The sequence below is a fragment of the Elephantulus edwardii genome, unplaced genomic scaffold (genome assembly GCF_000299155.1).
Source record: "Elephantulus edwardii isolate Elephantulus edwardi_28Jun2011 unplaced genomic scaffold, EleEdw1.0 scaffold00328, whole genome shotgun sequence".
NCBI classification, from domain to species: Eukaryota; Metazoa; Chordata; class Mammalia; order Macroscelidea; family Macroscelididae; genus Elephantulus; species Elephantulus edwardii.
In genome coordinates, this window is record NW_006400078.1 from 627,726 (window position 1) to 639,179 (window position 11,454).

The window sequence follows — 11,454 nt, forward strand, 5'->3', positions numbered from 1 at the left end:
AAAGGTTTCCCGCGGGAGCAGCGGGCAGCGGCGCCGCTCAGGGCGCCAGGGCTGGGCGGCGGCGCGCCTGGGTTCTCCCGGGGGCTTCGGGGGGCTGCAGCATCCCCCCGGCTCAGCCCCGGGCCGGGGCGCGGGCGCACGGCGGGCCGGGCTGTCCCTGCGGCGCAGACCTCAGCTTGGGGCAGCCCCGGAGCGGCGCGGCGCCGCGGACCCGGCTCGGCGCACCGGCACCCGCGCCCAGCGCTCAGGATGACATCAAGTCACCTCCCCCCGCTCCCCGCACCTCCCCGCGGGCGGGGGGCGGGGGCTGCGCCGGGCGCCCGGGGGCCTCTGGGAGATGTAGTCCGCGCTCCGCTTAAAGGGGCGGCCGCATCCGCAAGGGGACTCAGCGCGCCGACTCCCATCGGGGGGAAGGCTGGTTCCATGTCTGGAAGCCAGAGCACGGTGTGGCCTGCTGGCCTCGCCGGAGCTGGACCTCGGCTTCTGGAAGAAGTCTGGATGGCGCATGAGTAGGACCCAGGAGTTTGCACCGGGAAGCTGGGGGGATGCTAACACGCCGGCCCAAGAGGGACCTGCATCCTACGCCAGGCCCAAGGATTGCCTAATACGCCTCGTCCCAGGCCACTGCCATGGGAACACCACTTCGGAGAGACTGGACCCATCAAAGGCCCCCCGCCCAGGAGCATGCAACGGACGGGTTAATAATCTGAGGGGTGTCAGGACTGCTGGGAGGGGTGTGGTTCCCCAGAGGATGCTGGGAGATGCAGTCCGTCCTCAGGCCTGCAGTCCCCCTCCCGCCGGTACTGGCTATGGTGACATCATGGTCTAGGGTTTAAAGGGCCAGTCCTGAGGTGGCAAAGCGCGGAGCAGGTGTTGCCTGGGCGCTGCCTTACCACGCCAGACAGGTTGGCCTGTCTGGGAGAACCTCTCAGTCTGTCTGGTCCCTGGGGTGCACTAAGCGAGGTTCTTGGTTCCAAGCTCTGTGTCGCGGTGCAGGGGTTCTGGGCACACACAGGTACCAGGAGTTTGGCTCAAAGTTCCCAACCTTCAATCCCAGGAGTCAGTCACAACCCTTTGTTCATCCTGAGCCCAGCCTCCTGCACCACCTGGGAGTCCACACCCTGAAGTTCTGCTTATGGGCTGAGGAGCAGGAGTGGGCAGTGAGGTCAAGGAGGGAGGCCAGATCCCTTTCTGTGACTGCCACAGGGGCAGACTGGGTTCCTGCAGGAACGCAAAATGCAGGGCCTGCAGCCCACCTGGCTCCGGGATTGGACTACCTTGCTCAGAATCTTCAGCAGACCACCCCTCTCTGGGCCCCAGTATCTCCTCTATTAGGGGAAACCTATGAGCTCTCTCTTGGCCCACCTACCAGAGCCTCCCCTCAATCCCTATGGGGGACTCCAAGGACTGAGCTCTCTCAGCCCACCTACAAGGTTCCTCCAAACCCCTAGAGGAGACTCCAAGGCTTTCTAAGCCCACCTACAAAGTTTCCCCAAACCCCTAGAGGAGATGCTAAGGCTCTGGATGATAGAGGAGAGCCTCCTCTATCTACCTCCCAGCCCAGCTCTGGAGAAAACCTCCTCCAGCCCCTCACTGCTATCCTGGTGGGCCATGCCCTGGACACCCAGCGTCCCAGCCCACACCCACCATGGAAGGCCAGGGTTCTGCACAGGGAGGGTCACCATTGTTGTAAGGGGGTAAGGGAGGAGAAGAACTTGAAAATAATTGCAAGAAGTGCCATTGAACCAGGCTTCAAATTTGGTTCAAGAGTTGCTGGACGAGAAAGTGTGACTCACTGGCCACTGGTGTCTGCAAAGCCACGTGCAAGGAGATGCCCCAGGAGCCACTGAGGGCAGAGACAACACATCAACCCAAAGGTGGCCCGGTGGGATACTAAGTTGTCCAGTTCAAAATCAGGAGGCACACAGCTCTGAGCGAGCTGATGGGCTACTGTGAGCAACAGGGCTTGTCAATGAGAGACTGGGCTTGATGAGCCAACACCCTTATGCAACTGGAGACAGATGGTGAATCCCATGAAGGTTGGCACAGGGGCTGCCACAAACCTCTTAGGATGTGACTGCTAGGGAAACTGCCTCACACTCGTGTCACCTGTCCTTGCGTTGTTGTTATGTGCGCCTACAACTCATAGCGACCCTATGTATAACATACCCAAACCCTGCTCTATCCAGTGCCAATCTCATTGTCTCTGACACACCTATCCCCATTACCCCAGTCACTGAATCAATCCATCCCATAGAGGGTCTTCCTCTCCTGCACTGTCCTTCCACACTTCCGAGCATGACGTCCCTCTCCAAGGACTGGTCCCTCCTTGCAACATGTCCAGACAAAGCTTCAGAATCCTTGCCTCCAAGGAGCAGCCGGATCTCACTGTCTCTAGGATGAACCTGTTTGTTCTCCTACCAGTCCATTCAGCACTCTTCTCCAGCACTACATGCGTTGGGGACCCAGTAATCAACACTTAAACACACCAACACTGTCCATAGACCGCAGGATGGTCACCAAATGACTTCTCTCTCTCTCTCTGAAGCTCTTCGAGTGCAACGCAACACTATTCCTGCAGCGACTGATCAACAGCAGAAATTATGCCAACAAACGCTGCTATCTTTGTTTAGATAAAACGCATTCTGAGGATTGGGGGGGGGGCTCAATTTTGGTTTTTCCCTCCTCGAACATCCTTGCTCCAAGTTTGGGGCCTGTCTGTTTTCAGTCTGAGGATGGCTAGCTCCCTCCCACCCTGCTATCTCCTTTCAGCCCACTGCTTCATCTAATCAAGCAGGTCCAGAGCGCAGGTGTGCTGCAGCGGGGGCTTGCCCTGCACCTGTGTTGGGAATGGAAGACAAAGCTCACTTGCTGTTTGGTGGCGGTGTTAGGAGCCATCAGGTCGAGTACAACACATCAGATCAGACCAGAGAACAGATCAGAACCCTGTCCTATCCTGTTCCATCTTCATCATCCCTGACAAACTCAGGCCCATTGCTGTAGTCACCATGTCAGCCCATCTGATTGAGGGTCGTCCTCTCTGTCGCCGACCCTCCACCTTTCCAACCCTGAGGCCCCTTCCTAAGGAATAGTCTCTCCTAACAACACGAACAGGTATGTGAGAGGGTTCAAATCCACCGGGTGCTCTGCTGGAGTAGAAGGGGCAATCTCCTCCTTTGCCAGTCAGATCTGATATGACAGTACATAACAAGAAAAGAAAGAGAAAGGAAGGAGGAAGGGAGGGAGGGAGAGAGGGAGGGAGGAGAGAAGGAAGGAAGGAGGGAAGGAAAGAGGAAAGGAAGGAAGGAAGAGAGAGAAGGAAAAAGAAGGGGGGGGGAGAGAAAGGAAAAAAGCCACCAAAAAAAAAGAAAAGAAACCCTCCCAAGTATGTGAGATGAAGCTTTGTCAGCCTTGCCACTCTGGCTGTACCCTCTCCATGGCATATCTGTCCATTTGTTCGGCAGTCTAGAGGATATTCAGTACTCTTCCCTGGCACCACAGCTCAAAAGCATCAATTCTTATTCTGTCATCATTACTCATTGTCCAGCTCTCAGATGCATAGCAAGTGACAGAAAAGGCAATGATCTGAATCAGAAGTGCCTTAGTCTTCAAACTGATATCATTGCTCCTCAGTAATTTGGAGATGTCCCTGACTACAGACTTGCCCAAAGCAATACCTCTCCTGATCGCCTGACTGCTGATAACAAAGGTGTTGCTTGTGGATCCAAGCAAGATGAAATTGTTGACAATTTCAATCTTTTCTCCTTCTTTCATGATGTTACTTATTGGTCCAGGGGTGAGGATTTTTTTTTTCTTCTTGATGTTGAAAGGTGTAATCCTTGGTCTTCAGCAGGAAACATTTCAAGTTCTCCTCAGTTTCAGCAAGCAAGGTCGTGTCATCTGCATAACACCCTCTATCTTTCCTCGCTTGATGTCTCTCTCTGAAGACTAGTCCCTCCTGAAATTATGCCCAAAGTAAATGTGATGAAGTTAGATGGGAAGAGTCTTAAGATGGATTGACACAGTGACCGCAGGAATGTGCTTGAGCGTGACAGACGTTGTGAGGATGATGCAAGGCAGGCCAAGGTTCAGATCTGCTCATAGGGTCGTTATAAGTCATAGTTAACAATACCAAACAACAGTCTATTCAGGGAGTCTGATGGCCTAGAGGGTAAGGAATTGCACTGCCAACCCAAAAGCCAATGGTTGAAATCCACCAACTGCTCCTCCAATCTCCTCTGGTATAAATTACGGCCTCTGACAACCCACTAGAAGATCAGCCATGAGTCTATTCCTTCTCCACGGCACTGAGGGAGTGAGTGACAGTATATTCAATACTCTTCTCTAATTCCACAGTTCAAAGCCATCGATCAGTGCTTCTTCGGTCTTCCTTAGTCACTGTCCAGTTTGCACATACAGAGGCAGCATCTGAATATTCCAGAGCTTGGGTCAAGTATGCATCATCAGTCTCTAAACTGGCACCCTCACCCTTTCACCATAATTCCTCTTTGGTACTGTGGCCTCAGATTTCTCCCAGTATTTGCTTCTGAGGCGTAGGTATGATCATACATTAGAAAGGGTTGCTGGCTTTGCAGTCCCGTTGCTGTAGCACGGTCACAAAGAAAACCTCTCCAATTCCTGAATCTCTGCATTAGTTCAGAGGTTAGTGTACATCTGAGAGTTGGACAATGAATACGGATGATGGAAGAAGACTCAATGTCTTTGAATTGTAGTGTTGGAGAAGAGTACTGGACATCAGATGGCCATGGCACCAGAAATACCATTGCTGATTTCTGATGGATCCTGGACGGAAGCAAAGAACACCAGGAGGATGTCTCTCTGTGTTTTATTGGCCATGAAAAGGCATTTGACTGTGTGGATCACAACAAATTATTGTGAACATTGAGAAGAATGGGAATAGTGCTTATGCAAAACCTATACCTAGATCAAGAAGCTGTTGTTTGAACAAAGCAAGGGAACCCTGCATGGTTTAGAATCAAGAAAGGAGTATGACAGGGCTGTATCCTTTCTTCATATTTATTCAACTTGTATGTTGAGCAAAACATTCAAGAAGCTGGACCATATGAAGTAGATTGTGGCCTCAGGGTAGAAGAAAGATTCATCAACAATCTGCATTATGCTGATGCCACAACCTTGTTTGCTGAAAGTGAGGAAGACTTAAAACACTTGCTGCAGAAGATCAAAAACTACAGCCTGAAATACAGATTACACCTCAGCATCAAGAAGACAAGCATTCTCAACACTGAGACAACAGACAACGTCATGGTAGATGGAAAAAAGACAGACCTTGTCAACTATTTCATCTAGCTTGGAGACACAGGCAGCATCCACAGGACCAGCAGTCAAGAAGTCAGAAGACTTGCACACCCCTGTTTACCGCGGTTTTGTTTACAATAGCAAGGAGTTGGAAACAACCTAAGTGCCCATCAACAAACGAATGGATAGAGAAGCTGTGGTATATTCACACAATGGAATACTACGCGGCATTAAAAAACAAGGAACTCATGCAATATTATTCAAAATGGGTGAGCCTGGAGGACATTATGCTGAGTGAAGTATCTCAGTCACAAAAGGATAAATACTGCATGGTGCCACTATTGTAAAGCAGGACTGACCTCGGGGTTCGGAAGAGACTGAGAAATATGGGTTCAATAATGTATATTGCATTGAAACGGATGAGGGAGAAAACTGTTTAAAAGGGATGTGTGATTAAGTATTATTGTCATGGCAGGAGTCCAGAATTAAGGCTGCATAGTGGAGAGGACTTGGGGGGAGGGATTATATAATGATGAAAGGATTTTTCTTTTACTTTTCAAAGAGAAGAGCAAATTGGGGGGAGGGAGGGGTGGGCAAGGAGAAAAATGCAACAATGAATGAATGGAAATCCTCAGGTTTTGTAAACTTTCATTAAAATTAATAATAAAAAATAAAGCCAACAAAGGCACAAAAAAAATTTTAAGAAAAGAAGACAGAAGACAAAAAAAAGAAAAGAAAGACATCAAAAGATGTGTGGCATTGGGAAAATTTGCTTCAAGGACATCATCCAATGCTAAAGAGCAATGATGTCAGTTTAAAAACTAGGTTCACTTGACTCATGCCATGGTCTTTTCAATTGTTTGCCATGAATCCAAAAGTTGGACAATGATTAGGGAAGAGAGAAGTAAAAATGATGCATTTGAATTGTGGTGTTAGAGAAGAACATTCACCGAATATCCCATGGATTGCCAAAAGAACAGATAATTGTGTCTTGGAGAAAGTGCAACCAGGGCGCCCTTTGGAGGCAAGGATGGTGAAGATTGTCTCATGTACTTTGAGCAGGTTCCTCAAGGAGAGGCTGGTCCTCGGTGAAGGACATCAAACTTGGAAAGGTAGAGGGTCACAAAAGAGAGGAAGACCCTCAACAAGATGGACTGACACAGTGACAGCAGCAGTGGGCTCAGGTATATTAGAGAAGGAGAGGATGGCCCAGAACAGGACAGATTCAAGTCCGTTACTCACAAGGTCTTCACGAGTCATAGTCAACTCGACGGCACCTAACAACAACCAAAACAATAAACCAGTCTGTCTTGGAGGAAGCACAACCAGGGTGCTCTTCAGAGGCAACGCTTGTGAAACTTGGTCTCACATACTTTAGGAATGTTATCGGGAGGTGTGAGTCTCTAGAAAAAGACGTCATACTTGGATAGACGGAGGGTCACAGAAAGGAAGACCATGGCCTGCATCAACTGCATCTTAGTCTGTAGACTGACATCGGTGCTCTGCAATAATCTGGAGTAGTCCCTGAGAGCAGATTTTTCCAGTTCAATTCCTCTTCTGATTTCCTGACTGTTGGTGCCAAAAGTATTGAATATGGAGCCAAGCAAGCCGAAATTGTTAACAACCAAAGTTGCTTCTCCATCTATCATGAGGAAGAATGTGGCATCAGGATTGAAAGAAGATTCATCAACAACTTGCAATATACAGAAGATACAACCTTGCTTGCTGAAACTGAGGAGAACCTGAGGCACTTGCTGTGGGTCAAGGACTGAAGTCTTCAATAAGGATTGAATCTCAGCATCAAGAAGATAAAGATTCTCACCAATTGCTGACAATTGGTAGCACCATGATAGATGGAGAAGAGTTGAGGTTGTTAACAGTTTCAGTTTGCTTGGCTCCACAATCAACACTCTTGGCACTGTTGTTGTTGTTGTTATGTGCCGTTGAGTCACCTGCGACTCATAGCGACCCTATGTACAACAGCCCTAAACTCCGCTCTGTCCTGTGCCAATCGCACTGTCTCTGACACTCCCATCCCAATTATCCCAGTCACTGAATCAATCCACCTCATAGAGGGCCTTCCTCTCCTGTGCTGTCCCTCCACCCTCCCAAGCATGATGTCCCTCTCCAAGGACCGGTCTCTCCTCACATCATGTCCAAAATATGTTAGATGAAGCCTTAGAATCCTTGCCTCCAAGGAGGCACTAGCAGTGAGGAAATCAAAAGATTAATTCCACTTGGAAAATCTGCCATCAGGGACCTTTCCAGAATAGGGAGGAGCAGCAATGTCAGTCTAGAGACTAAGGTGCACCTGATCCAGGCCATGGTCTTCACAATTACTTGCTATGCATCAGAGAGCTGGACAGTGACTAAGGCACATAGAAGAATTGATGCATTGTGAGTTGGAGAAGAATATTGGATATACCATTGACCAACAAGAGAACAAACAGGTCTGTCCGGGACAGAATGAATCCAAGTTTGTCCTTGGAGGCAAGGATTTTGAAGCTCCATCTCACATACTTTGGGCACATGGCCAGGAGGGACCAGTCCTTGGAGAAGGACATCATGCTTGAAAGGGCAGGAGAGGAAGACCTTGGATGAGATGGGTTGGTAACTGGGGTAATGAGGGTATGTGTGTGTGTCAGAGTCAGTGAGACTGGCTCAGGAGAGGACACACCTCAGAGCTGGTCTCACTCACAGGGTTGTTGTTCCTTGTACTCAGTTGAATGGCACCTAACAACAGCAACAACAACATCAGGCCACGCAGCCTGCCCTGGGCCTCTGGGCACTGGAAAGTCCTGGCCCAAATGCAGCAAAGGCTGTCCTCAGAGATCAAGTGGGTGGAAGTCCTGGAAGATAGCCTGAGGGCTCAGAGGGACCTCCCTGGGCAGAATCCCGGACGGATGGATGGGTGTCTTGACAGTTGCTTTGGCAGGTGACTCATGCAGGCGGTTGGAGGGAGGATGGGGAGAAATAGCAGCTTCAAACTGAAGGAACCCTCCAGAGTTGACTCAGAGACAACCACGAATATAATGGGATTTCAGCATGGCAGTTGACGGAGACACTTCATGCATAATATTGCAGGAAACAATCCAAGTGCACACTTTAAATGAGTGGGGTTTAAGGGATGTGAATTGTATCTCAGTACAGGCAGATGACCTGGCATTGTCTTCGTGAACTGAAGATTTGTGGCTACTTGGCTTGGAGAAGGTCTACCAGTGCCCTTTTCCTAACACCATGTGCTTGTTTGGTGTCTCTGGGACATTTTGGTCATTTTTGAGATATTTCTGTCTTTTTCCTCCTAGTATTACACACTTAGTAGACCTTAAAGCATGTTTCTATGCACAGGGAAACAAAAAGATTCCTGTTACTGGCTTTTCTGTGATATTCTACTTTGTGGAGCCTACAGTATCTTGGATGACACTCTTTGCTTATTTTGAACTATTTCTTGTAGTGTGGATAAAGTTCACATTCAGCGGTTTACACGCATTGTGTTTCCTGACATTGGTTCCCTCCTTGCAATAGCATTCTTACGGCTTCTTCCCTGAGGCCTCCATTTCCACTTATCCTTTTCACACTTTAAATGCCTAAACTATATGGTATGTGGATTATATCTGATTAAAGATGTTGAAAAGAGAAAATATTTCAGTCCTGTACGCTCCAACCTCGAATCATTTTCTTTAAACAGGTTGTTGTTATGTACCGTGGACTTAGAATTGACTCATAGCTGATCCTCCAGTGGTTTTTCAGAGTCTGTAAATGACACATGAGTTTGTCCATCTTTCTACCATGGAGCAGCTGATAGATTTGAACCATGTGCCTTTGGGCTGGCAGCACAATACCTTGCCACTAAGCTACCAGAGCGCCCCTGTTGACAGAATACCAAACCATGCCTATGGATTATGGTGATAAAGGACACCAAATAAAGTACACATTGGTGAAGAAATAGAACCAGCAGCTATCCCAGCCCTGCTTACATAGTTAAGTTCAAAGAAAGCAAGAACATTTTCAACAAAATTTCAAACAAGCAAGAGATGACGGGACATGTCACACAGCCAGGTGACAAAGCTCACGGAGAATAGCCACCAAGTGACAGTGAACCCTTGCTGAAGGACAAGAAGAAAAAGGATAAGACTTTTTAAATGGTAGGTGGTTGCTATATGCTTTCGAGTCAGAACAAACTCATAGCTGACCACCCATGTTGTCAATCGATGGAAAAGACAGATGGGGACACACAGGAATGGGGGCCAGGCCAGAAAGCATGAAGACAGGGGGCTAGCAGCTGGGAAAGCTGCAGCCCCTATGCTATTCCTTTCTGGGTTTTTATTGAGAATTACCAGGAAGTAAACAAAGGAAAATCACAAGGAAATAATAAACAAAAATAAAGGATCATGGCGAAGTCTTTTTTTAAGTAAGGCCAAGTTCTTGTCTACTGTTTACCTTATGCTTATCTCAGGAGAGAGGGATTTAGTAAATACAACTAAGAATTATGTAGACTCTTAAGAATTGCCTTAATGCCTAGCCCTGTAAACATTTAAGGATTGCCTTAGTGCCACAGGGTGAATTCCAGCTTTTATCAGCCTCCCTCCTATCCTCACATAGCATTTGGTTTATTATTAATACTAACATTGATATTTCAGCTTCCCAAACACCCAGAAGATTTTCTCTTATTTTTCTAGTTGTGTACCATTGAATCAGATCTTACTGGCACAGGAGTAGATTGCCTCTCCTTCTCTAGCGGAGCATCTGGTGGATTCAAACAGCCAGTAGGTTTTCAGAGGGTGCAAATATCACAGCAGGAGATTTTCATCTTTCTCCTGAGGAGGAGCTGGTGGATTTGAACTGAATGACTTTGGGTTGGCAGTGCAGCTCCTTACCTCTAAGCCACAAGAGGTTCCCTTAGAAATGGTATGTTGCTGGTGCAATCACTGTGGAAGGTGGTATGGCGTTTTCCCAAAAAGTTGCAAATAGAGATACCTTTTGACCCAGCAATTCCACTGCTGAGACTATACCCCAAAGAGACCATAGCTGACACCTGAGCAGATACATGCACACCTATGTTTATCGCGGCTTTGTTCACAATAGCAAGGAGTTGGAAACAACCTAAGTGCCCATCAACAAACGAATGGATAGAGAAGCTGTGGTATATTCACACAATGGAATACTACACTGCCGTGAAAAACAAGGAGCTCATGCAATATTATTCAAAATGGGTGACCCTGGAGGACATTATGCTGAGTGAAGTATCCCAGTCACAAAAGGACAAATACTGCATGGTGCCACTGTTGAAAAGCAGGACTGACCTCAGGGTTGGGGGGAGACTGAGAAAGATGGGTTCAATAATTTATACTGCATTGAAACAGATGAGGGAGAAAACTGTTTAAGAGGGATATATGATTAGATTTTTTTAATTTTTTTTTTTTTTAGTTTTGTATGTTATTTATTTGAGAAGTTTAGGCCTTGACTGCATATTTCCGCAGTGGGTACAGGCGCTCTTTCCGCCGCTGCTTCTTGGTCTTCAGGTTCTCCTTGTGTTTGTTGAGTCTTCAGCGCATGGCACGTGTTTTCTTGGGCCGCAGATCCAGGGGTTTACACTGCTTGTCCTTATAGTATTTTCTGAGGTTCTCCTGAGTCTGGTTAATAACAGTGAGAACACGGGCAGTAGATTTTCGGACAGCTCGGATTTTGGAGAGCTTTGAAGCCGCACCGCCTGTCACTTTGGCAGCTGGGAAAGCTCCACCTTCAGATCGTCCAGCTGTTTAAACAGCTCCTCCTTCTTCTTGCTGCGAAGGTCCCTCCCGAGCCTTGATTTTGGCCATGGCTAAGCGACAGAACCTGGCTGCCGCCTGATCCAAGCCCAAGAGAAAGAGGAGTGATTAGGTATTTCTGTCATGACAGGAGTCCAGAGCAAAGGCTTCATAGTGGAGTGGACCTGGGGGGAGGGATTGTAAAACAATGAAAGAATTTTTCTTTTACTTTTCCAAGAGGGGAGTGTACTCAGGGGAGGGTTGGGAGGAGAGAAAAGTGCAACAATGAATGAATGGAAATCCAAAGTCTCTGTAAATTTTCAATGAAATTAGTTATGTTGTTGTTGTTATGTGCCGTTGAGTCGTTTGCGACTCATAGCGACCCTATGTACAACAGCCCTAAACCCTGCTCTATCCTGTGCCAATCGCA

At 47.9% G+C, this 11,454-nt stretch overlaps 1 pseudogene; it reads right to left on the bottom strand.

The window, feature by feature from the left end:
* Nucleotides 1–10,730: 10,730 nt before the first annotated feature.
* LOC102851677 lies at nt 10,731–11,096 on the bottom strand (annotated as a pseudogene).
* Between the last annotated feature and the right edge of the window lie 358 nt (nt 11,097–11,454).